Here is a 23,414-nt window from a genome sequence, read left to right as displayed (position 1 = left end):
ATAGCACAAGGAACAATGCAAACTCTGACAAATAAAGCTCAATCTAGGGTTTCTCAACCTCAGACATATAAGTGTGTGCACAGTGAGGCACTAATGTTCATGTGTGTGCACACATGCATCACCCTCATACTCTCTCTATAAAGTCTAACATTCCCTTGCCCTTTGGAGTTATTCCAGAATCTATGCACTTGAGGTATGCTATATTTTTTCTGCATGCATTTATCACATGGCCCTAAAGAGAAATTTCTAAAGAGAAATTAGAGCCATAAGGCAGGACCTCTTTAATTTTCTTGAGTCCCCACTTAGAAATGTATTTCTTTGTCCCTTCTTTAGATTTAATGGTAGAGGTAATGCTTTTAATCCAAGACTAACACCGTACTTGGACTTTAACTCCGATCCCCTTCTGAGCCTCTGGGTCCTTCTCCTTCAGGTATGCTAATTACCCATTTTTGATCATCAGTTTCCTTCTTTTACTCATTTGTACCAAGAATATAAATATATTAAAATAGTTCCCATATTTAAAAATATCTAACTGACCCCATGTTTCAGTGCAGCTACTGATTCTACATTGCCTTACTCTACTTGTCTCACAGCCACTTCTGAAAGTCTGACTTAACTATACTACCTCCCAAGGTTTTTTTACTTCTTATCCCTCAACATGCTGGTTTCTGCACCCACCATTCCTTTCCCTTTCTGTTTCTAGTGACTTCTAAAACCAGTATTAATTTTCCTCCTGATACTGTGATGCAAGAAACTCCCATTTCAGTCCTCATATTCTGCATAATTGGACTCTGGATTCTACATAGCTAAGAAAAAGTTGGGAAGAGGAATTTATTATTCTTCTTGAGCCATCAGGAAAATAGTCCCTATATAAGTATGTCTTTGGAAGGAGTCTGAGATTCTTCCTCCATAGGACCAGATCAGAAGGACTGGTGGTTTTTCTTAGTGATAGACTTTACTTCTGCATAGGGTGTAGGACAATAACTGTAAATAGATGATTAGAAGTATTTATGTTTTATATAAGTAACATAAAGGCATAAATAATCAATTCACATTGATCAAACATCAGGCTTAGCAGCATTACATATAGCATTAGTGTTTACTTACATATTAATACATATACCACCCTTTCCATTTTTTTGGAAACACTGGCAGATTTTATTTTCTTGGGCTCCAAAATCACTGCAGACAGTGACTGCAGCCATGAAATTAAAAGGTGCTTGCTCCTTGGAAGAAAAGCTTTGACAAACCTAGACAATGTGTTAAAAAGCAGAGACAATACTTTGCCAACAAAGGTCTATATAGTCAAAGCTATAGTTTTTCCCTAGTCATGTGTGGATGTGAGAGTTGGACCATAAGAAAGGCTGAGCGCCAAAGAATTGATGCTTTTGAATTGTGGTGTTGGAGAAGACTCTTGAGAGTCCACTGGACAGCAAGGAGATCAAACCCATTAATCCTAAAGGAAATCAATCCTGAATATTCATTGGAAGGACTGATGCTGAAGCTGAAACTCATATTTTGGCCACCTGATGAGAAGAGCCATTGGAAAAGACCCTGATGCTGGGAAAGATTGAAGGCAGGAGGAGAAAGGGATGACAGAGGATGAGATAGTTGGATGGCATCACCGACTTAATGGACATGAGTTTGAGCAAGCTCTGGGACATAGTGAAGGGCAGGTGTGCTGCAGTCCATGGGGTTGCAAAGAGTTGTATGCAACTTAGCAATGGAACAACAAGATACCACCTTTTTCACAAAACTATGGCTATATTCTTTTTAGCACTATTGAGTAAAAGTACAAAGACATGAAGGGAAGTGACGGCAATTAGTTTATAGCAGATTTAAGAAGGATCTTATATAAGCAAGGGGTTGATAAATTATGGTTTGCAGGCCAAGTGTAGCTTACCTGCCTATTTTTAAGAAAACGAAGTTTCATTAGAACACAGCTATGCTAACCTACGTACAATCTGTGGATGCTTTCATACATGGCAGAGTTGAGTAGTTACAACAGAGACTGTACATACGACCTACTAAACCTAAAACCTTTGCTATCTGGCACTTTAAAGAAAAAAATTCTCTTACCTTTACTGTATGCCACACTTAGGAGCTGAACGAAATTTACACTGAGTCTTTATAGAACCATTCAGTGTTCAGATATTGAGTCTGAGAACATACACACCAGTAAAACGACTACTGCAGAGAGAGACAGAGGATCCTGCTCCTGAATAAGGGGAAAATCGTCCTACCATATTTTAAGTGTTCACCTAATAATCTAGCTTATCTGCTTTGTTATAGTTTCCTAAAATTTAATACACTCTAAAACACTGGAGATTGCTATTTTGATGATTAATAATTTAATCATAAATGTGTTACTTTCACTACCATTTTTTTCTTAAGTTCCAGTCCTTCCCTCTGGTATCACTTTATTTCTTATAGAAATTTTCTTTAGTAAATAAATTCTTTGAGTAAGAAATCATGGGTGATATATTCCCTGAGCTTTTTTACTTGTTTGAAAATATTCTTAGCTTTCCCATATTTAAAAATGTATTTTAATACATGTCTGTAGTATATAGAGTAAGTTTTCTCCAATTCCTATTCCCCAGTTACTTACTTATCACTTTCTTAGATGCAAGAACTTAAATGTTTTACTTAAATGAACTTTCAGAGATAGTCTGTGAGTATGCTGCTGCTGCTGCTAAGTCGCTTCAGTCGTGTCCGACTCTATGTGACCTCACAGACGGCAGCCCACCAGGCTCCCCCCCCCCCCCACCCCGCCCCATCCCTGGGATTCTCCAGGCAAGAACACTGGAGTGGGTTGCCATTTTCTTCTCCAATGCATGAAAGTAAAAAGTGAAAGTGAAGTCACTTAGTCGTGTCCCACTCCTCCCGATCCCACGGACTGCAGCCTACCAGGCTCCTCCATCCGTGAGATTTTCCAGGCAAGAGTACTGGAGTGAGTTGCCATTGCCTTCTCCGAGTCTTTGAGTATCAGTTCAGTTCAGTCGCTCAGTCGTCTCCGACTCTTTGCGACCCCATGAATTGCAGCACGCCAGGCCTCCCTGTCCATCACCAACTCCCGGAGTTCACTCAAACTCATGTGAATCAAGTCGGTGATACCATCCAGCCATCTCATCCTCTCGCGTCCCCTTCTTCTCCTGCCCCCAATCCCTCAGAGCATCAGAGTCTTTTCCAATGAGTCAACTCTTCGCATGAGGTGGCCAAAGTACTGGAGTTTCAGCTTTAGCATCATTCCTTCCAAAGAACACCCAGGACTGATCTCCTTTAGAATGGACTGGTTGGACCTCCTTGCAGTCCAAGGGACTCTCAAGAATCTTCTCCAACACCACAGTTCAAAAGCATCAATTCTTCGGGGCTCAGCTTTCTTCACAGTCCAACTCTCACATCCATACATGACCACTGGAAAAACCATAGCCTTGACTAGACGGACCTTTGTTGGCAAAGTAATGTCTCTGCTTCTGAATATGCTATTGAGGTTGGTCATAGCCTCATGTATATATGTAAGATTTTCATAAAAAATATAGTAGAGTCTACACCCCATTTTGCAACTTATTTTCAATATTATTTATTATTTATTTTGAAGATCACTCAATATTGGTATATACAGAGCTGCCTCATTTTTTCTTCTTTTTCTTTTTGGCCATGTAGTTTATGAGATCTTAGTTCCCTGACCAGGGACTGAACCCATGTCCCCACAGTGAAAACACAGAATCATAACCACTGGACTGCCAAGGAATTCCCCAGAGCTGCCTCAATTTTAAATGGCAGTCTAGTCATCGTCATATGAAAATACAACAACTCATTTAACACGTACTTTACAGATGGCAATAGTCAACATCCATTCATTCATTCTCTAAGTATCCATTGAGCATCTATTATGGCCAAAGTGCTTCTAGGTGCTTGGGAAGACATTAATGAAAAAACAGAGTTCCCTGTCTGTATACAGAAATGTTTTGATGGTTATGCTTATAATTTTCTTTGCATGCTTGTGAGGATATTTGTAAGATTAATTCTCTAAATGTCCATTGACAGATAAATGGATAAAGAAGATATGGTGTGTGTGTATTATATATATACATATAGATAGATAGATAGATAGATATAATGGAATATTACTCAGCCACAAAAATAATGCCATTTGTAGCTGCCATGGATGTATCATGCTGAGTGAAGTATTAATAAGTCAGTAAGAGAAAGACAAAGACATTATATAATATCACTTCTATGTAGAATCTAAAATATGACACAAATTAATTTATCTAGAAAACAGACTCACAGACACAGAAAACAAACCTGTGGTTGCCAAGGGGAAGGGGGCATGGGGGACAATTCGACTGGGAGTTTTGTACTGGCAGATTCAATATATAGAATGGATAAGCAACAAAGTGCTATTGTATAGCACAGGGAACAAATATATATATATATGTATATATAGTGTGTGACAAATATATATATATATACACACATGGGTGACTGTTTTTGTTCAGTCACCCAGTCATGTCTGACTCTTTGTGACCCCGTGGACTACAGCACATCAGGCCTCCCTGTCCCTCACCATCTCCTGGAGTTTGCCCAAGTTCATGTTCATTGCATCAGTGATGCCATCCAGCTATCTCATCCTCTGATGCCCTCTTCTCCTTCTACCCTCAATCTTTTCCAGCATCAGGGACTTTTCCAGTGAGTCAGCTGTTTGCATCAGATGACCAAAATACTGAAGCTTTAGCTTCAGCATCAATCCTTCCAATGAGTATTCAGGGTTGATTTCCCTTAAGATTGACTGTTTTGATACCCTTGCTGACAGGAGTCTTCTCCAGCACCACAGTTCAAAGGCATCAACTCTTTGGTGTTCTGCCTTCTTTATGGTCCAGCTCTCACAACCACTCATGACCACCAGGAAGACCACAGCCTTGACACACACACATATATTCTCACCCCTGATGGCTCAGACAGTAAAGAATCTGCCTTCAATGTGGGAGACCCAGGTTCAATCCTTGGTCAGGAAGATCTTTCTGGAGAAGGAAGTGGCAAGCTACTCCAGTATTCCTGCCTGGAGAATTCTATGGATAGAGGAGCCTGGTGGGCTACAATCCATAGGGTTGCAAAGAATTGGATATGACTGGGCAATTAACACACACACACACACACACACATATATAACTGAATCATTTTGTTATACATCAGAAGCTAACAACATTGTAAATCAACTATCAGTTCAGTTCAGTTCAGTTCAGTCGCTCAGTTGTGTCCGACTCTTTGCAACCCCATAAATCGCAGCACGCCAGGCCTCCCTGTCCATCACCAACTCCCAGAGTTCACTCAGACTCACGTCCATCGAGTCAGTGATGCCATCCAGCCATCTCATCCTCTGTCGTCCCCTTCTTCTCCTGCCCCCAATCCCTCCCAGCATCAGAGTCTTTTCCAATGAGTCAACACTTCGCATCAGGTGGCCAAAGTACTGGAGTTTCAGCTTTAGCATCATTCCTGCCAAAGAAATCCCAGGGCTAATCTCCTTCAGAATGGACTGGTTGGATCTCCTTGCAGTCCAAGGGACTCTCAAGAGTCTTCTCCAACACCACAGTTCAAAAGCATCAACTATTCGGCGCCCAGCCTTCTTCACAGTCCAACTCTCACATCCATACATGACTACTGGAAAAACCATAGCTTGACTAGATGGACCTTAGTCGGCAAAGTAATGTCTCTGCTTTTGAATATGCTATCTAGGTTGGTCATAACTTTCCTTCCAAGGAGTAAGCGTCTTTTAATTTCATGGTTGCAATCACCATCTGCAGTGATTTGGGAGCCCCCCAAAATAAAGTCTGACACTGTTTCCACTGTTTCCCCATCTATTTCCCATGGAATGATGGGACCAGATGCCATGATCTTCGTTTTCTAAATGTTGAGCTTTAAGCCAACTTTTTCACTCTCCTCTTTTATTTTCATCAAGAGCCTCTTCACTTTCTGCCATAAGGGTGGTGTCATCTGCATATCTGAGGTGATTGATATCTCTCCCAGCAATCTTGATTCCAGCTTGTGTTTCTTCCAGTCCAGCGTTTCTCATGATGTACTCTGCATAGAAGTTAAATAAGCAGGATGACAATATACAGCCTTGAAGTACTCCTTTTCCTATTTGGAACCAGTCTGTTGTTCCATGTCCAGTTCTAACTGTTGCTTCCTGGCCTGCATACAGATTTCTCAAGAGGCAGGTCAGGTGGTCTGGTATTCCCATCTCTTTCAAAATTTTCCACAGTTTATTGTGATCCACACAGTCAAAGGCTTTGGCATAGTCAATAAAGCAGAAATAGATGTTTCTCTGGAACTCTTTTGCTGTTTCCATGATCCAGCAGATGTTGGCAATTTGATCTCTGGTTCCTCTGCCTTTTCTAAAACCAGCTTGAACATCTGGAAGTTCATATTTCACGTATTGCTGAAGCCTAGCTTGGAGAATTTTGAGCATTACTTTACTAGCGTGTGAGATGAGTGCAATTGTGCGGTAGTTTGAGCATTCTTTGGCATTGCCTTTCTTTGGGATTGGAATGAAAACTGACCTTTTCCAGTCCTGTGGCCACAGCTGAGTTTTCCAAATTTGCTGGCATATTGAGTGCAGCACTTTCACAGCATCATCTTTCAGGATTTGAAATAGCTCAACTGGAATTCCATCACCTCCACTAGCTTTGTTTGTAGTGATGTTTTCTAAGGCCCACTTGACTTCACATTCCAAGATATCTGGTTCTAGATGAGTGATCTAGATCGTGATGAAGTGATCATTGAGTGAAGTCAACTATACTTCAATTAAAATTTTTTTAATTAAAATTCATCCACATTTTAATAGTTTCATTATTTGTCTTTTGTTCATGTGGAATTTATTTGGGTGTAAGACAGGAAGCCAGGTTCATTTTTAACAGAAAGCTATCAGTTATTCTATATCATATCATGAATAATCCATCTTTAACCTATTGATCTGAATTAGCATCTTTCCAATATTCTAAATTGTCTGTATATCTTTGGGTATGTTTGTGGGCTATCTATTCAATATATTCATTCACTAGTGCTACACTATTGGAATTATTGGATCCTTTCTTTTTTATATTCTGGAGAACTTTTCCCTTTTATTACACTTAGAGTTTTTTACTCTTGCTTTTTTTTTTTTTTTTACTTTTCCTTTGAATTCTAGAAACAAATAATCTAATTATAAAAGAAGCTTGTTTCTATTTTTAGTGACACCATGCTCCATCTATAAGCTTTTAAGAGAGTTATTAGATCTTCATTATATTGAGTTCTACCACTCAATAATATGATATGCTTGTTCATTTGTTTTAATCTTCTTTGAGTCCCTTGATAGAATCTTAAACTTTTCTTCCAATAGTTTTGAACACTTTAAATTTATTCCTGGGTGTTTTATCTTTTTTTGTTCCTACTGTGATGTTAATTTCTTCCATTATGTTTTCTAATTAGTTGTTTAGAGATAAGCAAGGATATTGATTTCTGTTTATTGATTTTATATCTAGTTACTTTGCAAATTCTCTTATCATTCTCTTAACAGTTTTCTGTATAAATCTCCAAGATTTTCAAGGTAAACAATCACATCCTTTGCAAAACCCTAAAATTATCCTCTTCTTTCAAGTTTTTATTCTTAATTTCTTGTCAAATTGCATTCTCTTAGTACCTCCTGGAGTATTCCATGAATATTTAATATTCTATGCATTTTCATAATAGTGGCTATAAAGGGCTCCTTTTCCTATTTTAGGGAAATGTTCTTAGTGTTATCTCAATAAGTGTGATATCAGCTTTAGAGAGAAATACATAAAACATATATTTTTAATTCATTTGCCATTGCCTTCTCCATATATATATTCATATACATAGATTTTAAAGAACTTTACTCATATTAAGGAGACTTTATTCTTGGGCTCCAAAATCACTGCAGATGGTGACTGCAGCCATGAAATTAAAATACACTTGCTCCTTGGAAGAAAAGCTATGACCAACTTAGACAGCTTATTCAAAAGCAGAGACATTACTTTGTCGATAAAGGTCCGTCTAGTCAAAGCTATGGTTTTTCCAGTAGTCATGTATGGATGTGAGAGTTGGACTATAAAGAAAGTTGAGTGTGGAAGAATTGATGCTTTTGAACTATGGTGTTGGAGAAGACTTTTGAGAGTCTCTTAGACTGCAAGGAGATCAAACCAGTTAATCCTAAAGGAAATCAGTCCTGGGTATTCATTGGAAGGACTGATGTTGAAGCTGAAGCTCCAATACTTTGGCCACCTGATGTGAAGATCTGACTAATTAGAAAAGACCCTGATGCTGGGAAAGATTGAAGGCAGGAGGAGAAGGGGATGACAGAGGATGAGATGGATGGCATCACTGACTCGATAGACATAAATTTGAGCAAGCTCCAGGAGATGGTGAAGGACAGGGAAGGCTGGCATGCTGCAGTCCATGGGGTTGCAAAGAGTTAGACCTGACTGAGCAACTGAGCAACAACACGAGAGCAAATAGAATTGAGAAGATATGTTGGGAAAATTTAGGTAGCATTAGCTATTGGTATTAGGCAGATGAGTCTGTTTCTCAGATGTCAAATTGTGAATCAAATTATAGTTTGGGGGAATCTTAATATCATAGGTGGTAATTTAAGACCTAGGAGTAAATGAGAATATCCTTCACAATTTCCTCCATATTCTTACATAAATCAGGGGAATAACTCAGAAGGTTTGCTTCAGATCTTATTTACACAACCTCTTCCTAACTCTAGTTGCAAACTTGCTATTGAGAAATCATACAAATAGGTTCTTGACATTGGTTTACCTTGGATGTCTCTTCTTTGTCCCTCATTTATTTTTGTATCTGGCCCTATCTCCCTGAGCCAAACGAGGGTCAGACTCTTATAATATGCTTGCTTGGAAGGGACAACAGAAATTCTACATGATTTAAATGAAATGTAAAAAAGCACACAAGAAAACTAGAAGAAAAATTCAGGACACTGATGATAAGGATTTCTTAACCTTAAAAGCAGAGAAAATTACACAAAAGGAAAGTTATTTGACTATATAACACAATTAAAAATAAAAACATAACAGTAAAACAATATACTTTGAAAGGGTTTGAAGTGAGTTATTGCAAAAATTAACATCCTTCTTATTTAAACACATCATTCAAATAAAGGTAATACTGTGAATGCAGTAAGAAACTAGGAAAATGGCATGCTAATAATAAAAGAGGAAATACTGATGTTTAATGTTTGAGAAATGTTGAATATTATTTGCGATGAAAAATAAATGCAAACACAAGAAAGCATTAGCATCTTATACCTATCAAATTGGTAAATATTAAAATGATTTTAAAATGATTGTCAAGTCTGACAGATACATATTGCTAAACCCTCTAATATATTGCTGGCTGGACTATAAATTAGTATAAATATTTATGCAAGCAAATTGGTAATATAAATCAAGATCATACTTATAGCAAAAGGACAGGAAAGGGAATGAGAGTGACAAGATAAGGGATGACAGTTTGAGTATAAAACTTTTTTTAACTAACACAATTCATAATGTATATATGGGAGGCTGGTAGGGCAGTCTGCCAGAGATTTTACTGTGTGAGAGTCTGTAGTAGGAATTGAAAATAAAGAAGTAAGTAGCAAGCACACCTGGAAGCTTGTGCCAATGACTGCTTCAGTCTCCTAAGGGTGGGAGATTGACAGTCAGTCCTTGAACCCATCTCTCCAAGATGCAAACGAGGAAGGGAGTGGTTGCAAGATGCAGATGCTATACCGTTGATGTCCATTTAAATGAATGCATATCCTTTACTAGGGTTTGGTCTGGGGAAGGATACTCTTCTCATTATACCCATAACCTACATATAAATAGGTCCATTTTGGGGATTCGTGTTGATATATGGCAAAACCAATACACTATTGCAAAGTAATAACCTCCAATTAAAATAAATAAATGTATATTTGAGAAAAAGAAAATAAGTACAAAAAAAGAGAATATATAAGGGGCGGGGCACAATGATGTTATTACTAATTCTTCCTTTATTTGAAGAGTCACTAAAACTATCTTGAAATTAGACCACTTAAGGGATAACTGTATGTTCTACATGAGGTGCAGAACTGGCTGTACTTTGTGCAAAAACCCCTTTTTCTTGACAAAATCTGATGACGTCAATTTGTAGAACTGATCCAAAAGGTAATTACTATGGATATATAACCACTATAGTTTAGAAGTATACTTCAAAATTAATTTTTCCTGAAAATATGATTTTTAAAATATTTACATCTTTAAAAGTATTTTTCTTATTTACTCACTACACACTCCCCTACTAATTTTGTAGAATTTATTATATATTTAAGGTTAAAAGTTCAAATCCAAGCCACAATGAGGTACCATTTCACACCAATCAGAATGGCTGCTATCCAAAAGTCTACAAGCAATAAATGCTGGAGAGGGTGTGGAGAAAAGGGAACCCTCTTACACTGTTGGTGGGAATGCAAACTAGTACAGCCACTATGGAGAACACTGTGGAGATTCCTTAAAAAACTGGAAATAGAATTGCCTTATGACTCAGCAATCCCACTGCTGGGCATACACACTGCAGAAACCAGAATTGAAAGAGACACGTGTACCCCAATGTTCATTGCAGCACTGTTTATAATAGCCAGGACATGGTAACAACCTAGATGTCCATCAGCAGATGAATGGATAAGAAAGCTGTGGTACGTATACACAATGGAGTATTACTCAGCCATTAAAAAGAATACATTTAAATCAGATCTAATGAGGTGGATAAAACTTGAGCCTATTATACAGAGTGAAGTAAGCCGGAAAGAAAAACACCAATACAGTATACTAACGCATATATATGGAATTTAGAAAGATGGTAACGATAACCCCATATGCGAGACAGCAAAAGAGACACAGATGTATAGAACAGTCTTCTGGACTCTGTGGGAGAGGGAGAGGGTGGGATGATTTGGGAGAATGGCATTGAAACATGTATAATATATAGGAAATGAATCGCCAGTCCAGGTTCGACGCAGGATACAGGATGCTTGGGGCTGGTGTACTGGGATGACCCAGAGGGATGGTACAGGGAGGGAGGTGGGAGGGGGGTTCAGGATGGGGAACATGTGTACACCCATGGCAGATTCATGTGGATGTATGGCAAAACCAATACAATATTGTAAAGTAATTAGCCTCCAATTAAAACAAATACATTTAAATTTTTTAAAAATGAAGGAAAAAAAACAAAAACAAACAAAAAAGTTCGTGGTAAAAATAAAAAACAAACCAACAATATTTTTTCAATTTTAAGAACTTAAGAAAATGCCAAAGGGGGGCAGAAAATCTTACTTTTGTTTAATGCTTATGAGGGTAAATACAATGATGCATGTTTAGTATTTCATTTAAGGAGTCACACAAGTCAGTCCATCCACTGGGTTGTGAGCTTACTGTCTCCTCACCCACGAAACTTTTGTGACAAGAAATTAATTTATTTGCCTGAATATGTGTCAAAGAAACAATGGACAGTGAGTTCAGGAGGGCTTGGCTGATTGGGACTGTCAGACACCAAGTGAATCCACTGACTTGATGTTCTCAGGGTTGAATGAAAATGTTGTTTTGAGACAGCATAGACATTCACTAGGTTATGTCCAAGGAGATCTCTAGTCTAGTTGCCAGACTGTCAGATTCCATTCCAGATATTCAAAATGTTACCACCAGCACACTTGAAACAGTTATTTTCCCTTTGACTGGATTAGGGCAGATTCCTGTCCTAATTTGTGTTTTTGCTTTTTGGCAACTTGAAAGTTAGTAACTCAAACCAGGCACATCAATTTTTTTTTGGTTCCCTCAGGTAAGGTGGATGAAGCAACCCTCATTCAGTACAATCTTCAATCAGTAGCTAGTTTTCTCTCACTCTGAAATGACTTTCACCCTCCCATCTTTTTTTTTTTTCTTTTTTAATGCTTAGAATGCCATACTATTAACACTTTGAAAACAAGGCAAACAGATTTGGACTCTTATCTACATTATTCCATCACAGTTCTTATTTCTCAGGCTTCACTTTATTTTCCTATCAAATACAATAAAATAAGCAATCACACACTTAGAGCTCTATTACCCACACCCAAGAGGTTATATTCATCAAATGGCAAATTTCTAAAGTGACCAAATTAGCCATTAATGCTCTACAGTCCCTGACTATGCTTTTTCATTGTCTTCAGACCAAATATAATATGAATCCCCCGCATACAGAGGGGCACATTTATTGCTTCAACACTCTATGCAGAATCACCTCCTGATTCTTGAGGCTGTAGATGAGGGGGTTTAACAAGGACGTGATCACACTGTACTGAATGGAGGCTGCTTGCTCCAACATGGAGTCCAAGAGAGGGGTCGTGCCCCTAAATAAGGCTGTCCCATAGAACAAAAGCACCCCAGTGAGGTGGGAGGAACATGTAGAGAAGACTTTGCCTTGACCCCCAGCAGAAGGGATGCTTATGATGGCAGAGATTATTCTAGAATAAGAGAAAAGAATCAGGGGAAATGTCACAAATCCTAAAAATGCACATGGCCCAGCAAGAAGGGCCTCATTGGCAGTAGGATCAGTGCAAGACAGAGGGAAGAATGAAGGCAGCTCACAGCAGAAGTGAGGGATGACACTGGGGCCACAGAAACTAAGTTGTAAGTGAAAAGACTGTTTGGCATTGACTTTAGGAACCCCACTGCCCAAGCTGCGTCACCATCCCAACACACAGAGGCCTGTTCACAATCACACTGTATAGCAGAGGGTGGCAGACGGCAGCATAGCAGTCATAGGCCATGGAAGAGAGCAGGCAGGCCTCTGTGCTCCCAGAGGGTATGAGAAAGAAACTCAGGGCCATGCAGCCCCACACAGAGATAGTTTTCTCTGAGTTAACGAGTTCTCCAGCATCTTGGGCATGGTTATTGAAGAAAGGGAGAGATCCAGAAATGACAGGTGACCTAGGAAGAAGTACATGGGTGTCTTAAGGTGAGAATCAGTTCTGATCGCCAGGATCACCAGGTTCCCCATCAGGGTCAGGAGGTATATCACCAGGAACAATGTAAAAAGCATGTTCACAATCTGGGGATTTCTGGAAAATCCCATGAGGACAAACTCAGTAATGATGATGAGATTTTTCATGATTCAGTTCAGTTCAGTTCAGTCGCTCAGCCATGTCCAGCTCTTTGCGACCCCATGAATCGCAGCACGCCAGGCCTCCCTGTCCATCACCAACTCCCAGAGTTCACTCAGACTCATGTCCGTCGAGTCAATGATGCCATCCAGCCATCTCATCCTCTGTCGTCCCCTTCTCCTGCCCCCAATCCCTCCCAGCATCAGAGTCTTTTCCAATGAGTCAACTCTTCGCATGAGGTGGCCAAAGTACTGGAGTTTCAGCTTCAGCGTCATTCCCTCCAAAGAAATCCCAGGGCTGACTTCCTTCAGAATGGACTGGTTGGATCTCCTTGCAGTCCAAGGGACTCTCAAGAGTCTTCTCCAACACCACAGTTCAAAAGCATCAATTCTTTGGTGCTCAGGTTTCTTTATAGTCCAACTCTCACATCCATACATGACCACTGGAAAAACCAGAGCCTTGACTAGATGGACCTTAGTCGGCAAAGTAATGTCTCTGCTTTTCAATATGCTATCTAGGTTGGTCATAACTTTCCTTCCAAGGAGTAAGCGTCTTTTAATTTCATGGTTGCAATCACCATCTGCTGTGATTTTGGAGCCCAAAAAGATAAAGTCTGACACTGTTTCCACTGTTTCCCCATCTATTTCCCATGAAGTGATGAGACCAGATGCCATGATCTTCGTTTTCTGAATGTTGAGCTTTAAGCCAACTTTTTCACTCTCCTCTTTTCACTTTCATCAAGAGGCTCTTTAGTTCTTCTTCACTTTCTGCCATAAGAGTGGTGTCATCTGCCTATCTGAGGTGATTGATATTTCTCCTGGCAATCTTGTTTCCAGCTTGTGCTTCTTCCAGCCCAGCGTTTTCATGATTAGAGATGCCCTAAAAAGAAACTTAATGCAGTTGATTCATTCCAGGTGGATAGGACTGCCTCCCCTGTGAAAAATGTATCTTAACAACTTAAAGGTATAAATAAAAACCATGAAGTCAAGGAGTTTCCCTCTTTGTCACACTTGGCACCCCCATCACTACTTCAACTCTGGAGGCATGCAGCCTTCCAAAGTCTGTCCCCCACAATTGCCTCTTTAATCTTTAATACTCATTTACTCAGTTAATATTTAATAAGCATCCAAGTACTGGGCACTATACCAGATCCCAAGGATGGAAAGTTGCATGTGGCATGATTGCTGCCCTTAAAGAAATATAATTTAACAGGGGCAGACAGACACGTAAAGAAGCAACATAAAGGCTGTAATAACATAATGAACAGGATTCAGTGGTGGTACAAATGTGAATCAATCATCTCTAGATAACATGGCAAACCTTCAAAGAGGTGAAAATGCTTAAGCCTGACTGAAATTTACTCCACTATGGAGACAAAATGGAAGATGGCATTCCAGGCAGAGGAAATGATGTGATCAAACACAAGAAGACATGTGACAATAGTACATCTCTGAGGAACTTCATCAGCTTGGTTTGGGTAGGTACAGGGTGATGTAAGGAAGCATGTAATACCAAGCATGTGGGTCATGTGATCAGATGGGTAGTTTAGAAATATTCACCCAGTGGACATGTGGAAGATGAGCAATGGAGCATAAATCAGGGCAGTTAACTCATCCGTTCAATACACACGTACTGAGTAACTTCTATGTGCCAGGCATGCTTCTAGACTCCTAGGGTGCACCATTAAACACATCAGAGTTTACTTTCCAGTCAGAAAAAACAGATAAGAAATAATAAGTGTAATAATAAATAAGTATAATATGTTAGAAGATGCGGAAGCAGAAGATATTAGAAAGAGGTGGCAAGAATACACAGAAGAACTGTACAAAAAAGATCTTCATGACCAAGATAATCATGATGGTGTGATCACTCACCTAGAGCCAGACATCCTGGAATGTGAAGTCAAGTGGGCCTTAGCAAGCATCACTATGAACAAAGCTAGTGGAGGTGATGGAATTCCAGTTGAGCTATTTCAAATCCTGAAAGATGATGCTGTGAAAGTGCTGCACTCAAAATGCCAGCAAATTTGGAAAACTCAGCAGTGGCCACAGGACTGGAAAAGGTCAGTTTTCATTCCCATCCCAAAGAAAGGCAATGCCAAAGAATGCTCAAACTACAGCACAATTGCACTCATCTCACAAGCTAGTAAAGTAATGCTTAAAATTCTCCAAGCCAGGGGCAGGGGAGCCTTGTGGGCTGCTGTCTACAGGGTCACACAGAGTCAGACACGACTGAAGTGATTTAGCAACTTAGCAACAACAGGCTTCAGCAATATGTGAACCGTGAACTTCCAGATGTTCAAGCTGGTTTTAGAAAAGGCAGAGGAACCAGAGATAAAATTGCCAACATCTGCTGGATCATTGAAAAAGCACAGTTCCAGAAAAACACCTATTTTTGCTTTATTGACTATGCCAAAGCCTTTGACTATGTGGATCACAATAAACTGTGGAAAATTTTGAAAGAGATGGAATACCAGACCACCTGACCTGCCTCTTGAGAAACCTATATGCAGGTCAGGAAGCAGCAGTTAGAACTGGACATGGAACAACAGACTGGTTCCAAATAGGAAAAGGAGTACGTCGAGGCTGTATATTGTCACCCTGCTTATTTAACTTCTATGCAGAGTACATCATGAGGAATGCTGGGCTGGAGGAAGCACAAACTGGAATCAAGATTGCCAGGAGAAATATCAATCACCTCAGATATGCAGGTGACACCACCCTTATGGCAGAAAGTGAAGAGGAACTAAAAGCCTCTTGATGAAACTGAAAGAGGAGAGTTGAAAGTGAAAAAGTTGGCTTAAAACTCAACATTCAGAAAACGAAGATCATGGCATCCGGTCCCATTGTTTCATGGGAAATAGATAGGGAAACAGTGGAAACAGTGTCAGACTTTATCTTTTTGGGGCTCCAAAATCACTGCAGATTGTGACTGCAGCCATGAAATTAAAAGACACTTACTCCTTGGAAGAAAAGTTATGACCAGCCTAGATACTATATTGAAAAGCAGAGATATTACTTTGCCAACAAAGGTCCATTTAGTCAAGGCTATGGTTTTTCCAGTGGTCATGTATGGATGTGAGAGTTGGACTGTGAAGAAGGCTGAGTGCCGAAGAATTGATGCTTTTGAACTGTGGTGTTGGAGAAGACTCTTGAGAGTCCCTTGGACTGCAAGGAGATCCAACCAGTCCATTCTGAAGGAGATCAGCCCTGGGTGTTCTTGGAAGGAATGATGCTAAAGCTGAGACTCCAGTACTTCGGCCACCTCATGCGAAAAGTTGACTCATTGGAAAAGACTCTGATGCTGGGAGGGATTGGGGGCAGGAGGAGAAGGGGATGACAGAGGATGAGATGGCTGAGGGCATCACTGACTCGATGGACATGACTTTGAGAGAACTCCGGGAGATGGTGATGGACAGAGGCCTGGCGTGCTGCGATTCATGGGGTCGGAAAGAGTCGGACATGACTGAGTGACTGAACTGAACTGAAAAGTTATAAAAATGTAAAAAGCAGAGCACAAGGAAGATAGTCCAGAGATACTCCAGACATGCTGCTGTGGGAAGGCACCTGTCTCAATGGGTCACGATTGTTTCTTCCCCTCTTGTTGATCAGTCCCTAAGTCATGTCTGACCCTTTGTGATCTCTTGGATTGTAGCCAGCCAGACTCCTCTGTCCATGGAATTCTCCAGGCAAGAATACTGGAGTGGGTAGCCATTCCCTTTCTCAGGGGATCTTCCTGACCCAGGGATTGAACCCAGGTCTCCCATGTTGCAGACAGATTCTTTACCGTCTGAGCCACAAGGGATGATGATTACTTTCCCCCCTCTACAAGTATGTAATTAAGCTCTGTTTAAGAGTGCTGTATTCAGACCTTGTTACTTTCAGTGTTCTCAGCTTGCTAACTTATGCTAACCTAGAAAATGCCCAAGTTCACTTGCTCTGACTTGACACTGAGACACAAACTCAGCGTCAATATCACTATTCAAAGTTGCTAGCTCAGTCAGCTAGTTCATTCTGGCCTTCCTGTCTTGTGGCTGATGAAATTAATTACTTAAGCAAGATTGAGACTTTCTTCCTATTATTTCCTTACTTAGCAATCGAGCCTTTGTTAGATACCATGCATAATCAAATGAAGCAGTAAGTAGACAAGTTGGCAGAATTCATTCGGATTCAGTGACAAAGATGTTTAATTGGCTTGTAAAATATGCACTGAGAACTGCCAGGAAGGAGTTGGCACAGTGTACTGTTTATATTTTTTATTTTCTGTATAATGTGATGTTTTGACATCTTAAACTTTCTGGCAGGGGAGAGTCTGCCTCTCACCAGGGGTAGCTAATTCTTAAAGATAGCAAAGGAATTAGTAGGAAGAAGGCCTTTAAAATACACACTAACCAATTTGGAGCCATATCTCCTCTATATAGCCCTTATACGCCAGGAAACAATATTTCTCTGCCTTAATCATTCCAGAGCCAAGCGCCAGCCTATTAGGGACCATCCCTATAAGCACTTCCCTGGTGGCTCAGATGATAAAGCATCTGCCTACAATGTGAGAGACCTGGGTTCTGTCCCTGGGTGGGGAAGATCTCCTGGAGAAGGAAATGACAACCCACTCCAGTATTCTTGCCTGGAAAATCTCATAGACGCAGGAGCCTGGTAGGCTACAGTCCATGGGGTCGCAAAGAGTCGGACATGACTGAGCGACTTCACTTTCCCTTTTCCAGTGAGAACCCAGTAAAGACTCTAGTCCATGCTCTCTCTCTGTCCCCTTCTGCTCCTCACCAGTGCTGGTGCTTCCCCACATGGTCCTATGTGGTGTGCCATGCCTACTGTTTCTAGTACCTGTCAGTAAAGTAGATTTTGTTTTCTTGAAACTCTCCTGTGATTCTTCCTACTGCCTGAGACATACGTGGGGTCAAGTCATCAAGTTTCTTATTAGCTCTGTTTCTCATTAGCCATTAGATTTTTGGAAAGTCTTTACATCTTCTTTATCTCTATTTTCTGATCCATAAAATGCCCTGTACTAATATCTCTCTTACATGGTTTTAAGAAGTTATTTATATAACTTATGTGCAGTGCGCAGCATACATTGGTTATAATTAAGCTTCTTTGTTATTCATCGCCTTAGGTTTAATCTCTCAATATTCTCAAGGACAGAAGAGTTCATTTTAAAGGCAGATCCGAACATGTTAGTAAACAGAGAAATAAAAACCAGATCGAAGAGGGAGAGATGGAGATGGATGATCTCACTGTAAGAAATGAGCTGCAGGAAAGCTCAAAGGCAAAGCACAGGGCAGGGAGGACATGAAGAGGAAGAGTAGTGATAAGTGACTTGAGGGAAACCTAGCTCTCCTCTTCCCCAGGGAAGAAGGCCCTTTACATGCTCTCACCTGTTCACAGAATGTGTCAAAAACCATGCAAGAAGAAAAGATCAACAGTTGTTTTCTCTGAAGAAAAGCTTTTGTCTGTCTACATGCCAGTATTAGAGGGGGAGGGGGAAAAAAAAGGTACATTAGTGCATGTGCTGGGAGTCTTCCTGGCCAAGATTTCAAAATTCTTTAGGCTCTTATTAATATAAACTTGGGCTGCTCTGAATTCCAAGAAAAGTACATAGAAATACAATTTTGAAAAGTTCTGATTCTCAGCATATAAATATTTGAGTGACTACTCAGACCATTTTAAAGCTAGTTACACAGTTGCTTTTCACTATTTTCTCTTATTGTTCTACTTTCCCAAGGGTATTATTCAAATAAAGCCCTGTCAGATTTAAACATTGAGAAGGCAATGGCACCCCACTCCAGTACTCTTGCCTGGAAAACCCCATGGATGAAGGAGCCTGGTGGGCTGCAGTCCATGGGGTCGCTAAGAGTCAGACACGACTGAGTGACTTCACTTTCACTTTTCACTTTCATGCATTGGAGAAGGAAATGACAACCCACTCTAGTGTTCTTGCCTGGAGAATCCCAGGGACAGGGGAGCCTGGTGGGCTGCCGTCTATGGGGTCGCACAGAGTCGGACACGACTGAAGTAATTTAGCAGCAGCAGCAGCAGCAGGATCACCAGAGTAAACAAATTGTAAGATTTGGAGATAATTATTAGAGGGATGCTTGAAATTCAGATTTTGTAGGTATAAGTACTTCTGATGAAAAGCGATGGGTGTTATTGTGAGAGTTGGTAGCTAAGATGAGGTAGAAGGTTCAGTCTCTGGCACAGTAGAGGACAAAGTCTAGGGTGCTGAGCTAGTGGGAAGGACTGTTTTATTATTTTTTGATTTATCTTTTAATTCAACTCCATTTTCTTTAATGATTACTTTTAAATTTAAATAAAATTTACTGAAAAAATGTTTCCGTTTAAGGTAACCAGATGAATTATAAACCCAGTTGACTGTTGGAAGAAACAGCCATATATTTGAAAAAAGAAGCTGTTCCCTGCTACAGAGTGATACCTGGTTGGATATTCTACGCCCAGCTTAAACTCCTTTTAATAGTTTTTTTTAATTTTTAAAATTTATTTATTTTACTTTACAATATTGTATTGGTTTTGCCATACATTGACTTGAATCTGCCATGAGTGTCCTTTTAATAGTTTTATAACCTGGCTCTGCATTGTCAATGTCTCAGCCCGCATGGAAAGTCTACCTGGCAACCCAACCTCATGTCACATTCCAAGACCTGCCCATGTTCTGCTTTGTTCTGACATCCCTGACTTGTAACCTCAGGCTCTGGGTAATTATTCTATAATGCTGTGCAAGTCTAGCCCACGCTGGCCTTTCCTTCTAACTCAAGACAATCATATTCGGCTGACTGAGGGAATTAGGGTTTCGCTTCCCTTGACTGCTAACCAAGCACTAGATGACTATGTTCAATTACCTGTCTAAATAACCAGGAGCAGCAGGTGGTGGCATCAATCTCAATCAATTTGAGATCCAGTGACAAATTATTCACATCTGGGGAAAATTACTCAACTTGTACAGTGTTGAGAATCCTAAATTAGAGCAAAATGGGATAGCTCAGTTTTCTACTGAAAATTAATATTTGTATTGAAATATGCTGGCAATAAGGAATGATGAATTACGTATATTATTCTTCCAATATATGCTTATTTATTTCAGGTTATTTGAGAAATATGTTATAAAAATAATGGCTGAAATTATTATATTTTGCTCATTAATTTAGATCTGGTCACAGTGTCCACTTGGGCTCCTGGTATGTAGATCATCACACTATGTCCAGAGGATACAGGCAAAGCAGCCAGTATATAACTGAAATATGAAATCCTTTATGTCCGGTAAAAAGCTCACATTACTGAGAGTGTGAATGGGTTGGGGGCGCTGTGCCTCTTTGACATGATTTCAGGGCAATATAAAGAAAAAACCCTTTTATATCCCCAACCTCCACATATATCCTTACTTATTGGCTACAAAAGATTCTATGAATTATGGAGAAAAATTTACCCCTACAACAAGGCGAAAGATGGGCTAAGCTTGCATAGTGTATTTGCATATATGAGGCACACTGACAGGAGGAAGTGTTCTGTCCAGTGGGCTTGACTTCTGCAGAAGTAGAATATTGGATTTCTTTTTAGAAGAATATTTGTAGATACTCTCAAAATAAATATGTAAAATAATAAAAACAAACCATATTATTGCGGCTGATGTTTAAGATATCACCATTAGTGATTTCTTTCTTCTGTTGTTTCTAAACATAGAATGTCAACACTTTGGAAAGCATGACATAGCAGTTTTGCCTGGAAAACCCCATGGACAGAGGAGCCTGGTAGGCTACAGTCCATGGGGTTGCAAAGAGTCGGACACGACTGAGCGACTTCACTTTCTTTCACCATAGCTCACTGGATCCTATCCAAAGGAAAAACAGCTAAGGACTGATCATTACAGAATGAAATATAACTTGATCTCATGTTTATCAGAAGATATTATCAGAGAACATTAATAAGTGTATGAATGAGTAAGGAGGAAAAGGAGAAAGTGGTTCAGTGTATTATCAATGTGGGAAGATAAGCCTGATCCATAAAGAGCTTAAAGTCCTAGGTTTATGAAGAGGCACCTGATATAAGGAAAAAACCTAAAACCAGAGCTAAACAGGTATTAGAAACAGGCATAACCTATTTTATAATTATACTCAGACTGTGCCTTGATTTTGCCCTACTGGTCTCAGGGCTAGGTCATCTGAAGGTTATTTGAATTGCGGATAAAGCAACACCTCAAAGCTCGTAAGACTACAATTGATGAGGAGACAGTTGAAGGCATGAGGAATGGGAAATGTACTCCTAATGGTCTACCATATCCCTATGTAAGTTGCTCGCAGCTTCTTCAAGATAAAACATAGACTTTATGCCTGAAGTTCACTAAGTGGACTGGAATGTTGCCAACATCCTGCAGTTTAGAGACAGACACATCTGGCATAACCCAATTGTGTCATTTACTATCTATTTAACTTTTGTGATATTGCTTGGTATTTTAAATCATAATTTTTTTCACATGTGAATTGAATAAACGTGGGGGAAGTAATGTATATCTTACATTTGGAAGGATAGAGTTAGTTTATACATAAAGAACTGGAAACAAGATTTCTGACATACTATAATTATTAATGCATACCAGAAAGAGGAGGAAGAAGGGTACTGCAGAGGGGGAGATCAAAGCATCTTAGGGAAGAGATAATACAAAGTTGTTTGCAGAAGACCTGTCCCTAGACCTGAAACAGTGTTTTGACAGGAGAACAGTGAGGAGCTGAGAGGCTTCAAAGGGAAGCTAAGTCTCTTAGGAAGCAAGAAGATAGGAAGGGAGTGAAGGGAAGAAGGAAGTACCTTAAAGAGTAGGTTAGGAGGGGAAAGAGCACCAAAGGATTCAGTAGAACATTTTCATGCTCTTGGGTTCTCCTGGTGGAAATTATCCTGGAACGTTGAGTCAATAGGTGAAGAGATCAGAGAACATATGATATTCTTTAGGAAAAGATATACTGTACCTTCCCAATTCTGGGAGTAGATATAGTTTTCTTTTTAGGCAGCTGAATGAAAGGGAGAGAAAAAAGAAATACATTAGCACAGTCTTCAAAAAGCACATCATTAGTAGAGAAAGTGTTCAGAATCTTACTTGTGCTCTTAGCCTATCCTGACTTTGAAGAAAAGACAGGGAAAATATCTTGAAAATTCCAAGTTCTTGACAGGTTGTATTAATCTCTCTCATAGTGTCTCAAGCTTGATGTGGGTAGTAAGTACAAGATCATTAGTTCACACTTTTTCCTCAATGACTATAAATATGTTGCTGATAGCATTACCTGAACAAAGGATTCTGATGTCTAGCCAATCAAAAGAGCAGTTGGTTTAGGATGAACTAAGGAACCTAGAGGTTCCTTAGTTCCTTGACTCAATAATGTACATTCATAGGAATACGGATTATTGAGCTTGAAGCAAAAGTCTAGACTCATTTGCTAAGAAGCTTGAACTTTTAAAAAGTCATATGGGATTTTCTCATGTGTGACTTTTCAACTTGTGGGCTAAAGCAATCAACTTGAACTCTTAGATGAGCTTTCCTGCTAGTCTGCTGGGAACTGAAGAGAGGCATGGTAAGAGAAGTGAATTTGGAACCTGTGAAGAAAGCCAGAATTTCCCCTCAGGACATAGAAGCCATGTGGACCCAGAGAATTAACTTGGGATCTGAAACTAGACTCACAGCTAACCTCCAGATTATCTTCTCATGTGTATGAGAAAGTCAACTGGATTTATTGTTAATCAGCATTAATATTAATCAAGTGAGGTAACTTTTTAAAATTAGTATCTTATTATGCAAGAAATAGATTATTGTGGTATAGTGTACAAGCAAAACATAAGCTTCAGTATCTTTCCTGTGACAGCTCCTATTCTCACCTAACCTCATAGACTGGGGAACCAGTAGGGGAGAAGTTTCCAGTTGTTAAAGATACGTGGTCAAATTGCACCCAGAAACTGGAAAGATATCCATAGGAATCAGGATTGTGCTGGCCTTATGAAATACAATGGGGTTCCCTTGTGACTCAGCTGGTAAAGAATCTGCCTGCAATGCGGGAGACCTGGGTTCGATCCCTGGGTTGGGAAGATCCCCTGGAGAAGGGAAAGGCTACCCACTCCAGTATTCTGGCCTGGAGAATTCCATGGACCATATAATCCATGGAGTCACAAAGAGTTGGACCCTTCTGAGTGACTTTCACACACTTTATCAAACCACAGAGGGGAAAAAAAAAAACCAC

At 39.8% G+C, this 23,414-nt stretch overlaps 1 pseudogene; it reads right to left on the bottom strand.

The window, feature by feature from the left end:
- Positions 1 to 12,237: 12,237 nt before the first annotated feature.
- On the bottom strand, positions 12,238 to 13,182 carry LOC101104986 (olfactory receptor 8S1-like; annotated as a pseudogene).
- Positions 13,183 to 23,414: the final 10,232 nt, after the last annotated feature.

Source organism: Ovis aries, chromosome 3, assembly GCF_016772045.2.
Source record: "Ovis aries strain OAR_USU_Benz2616 breed Rambouillet chromosome 3, ARS-UI_Ramb_v3.0, whole genome shotgun sequence".
Taxonomy (NCBI): domain Eukaryota; kingdom Metazoa; phylum Chordata; class Mammalia; order Artiodactyla; family Bovidae; genus Ovis; species Ovis aries.
The sequence above is the reverse complement of the archived record's forward strand: the minus strand, read 5'-3'. Positions and strand labels throughout refer to the sequence as shown.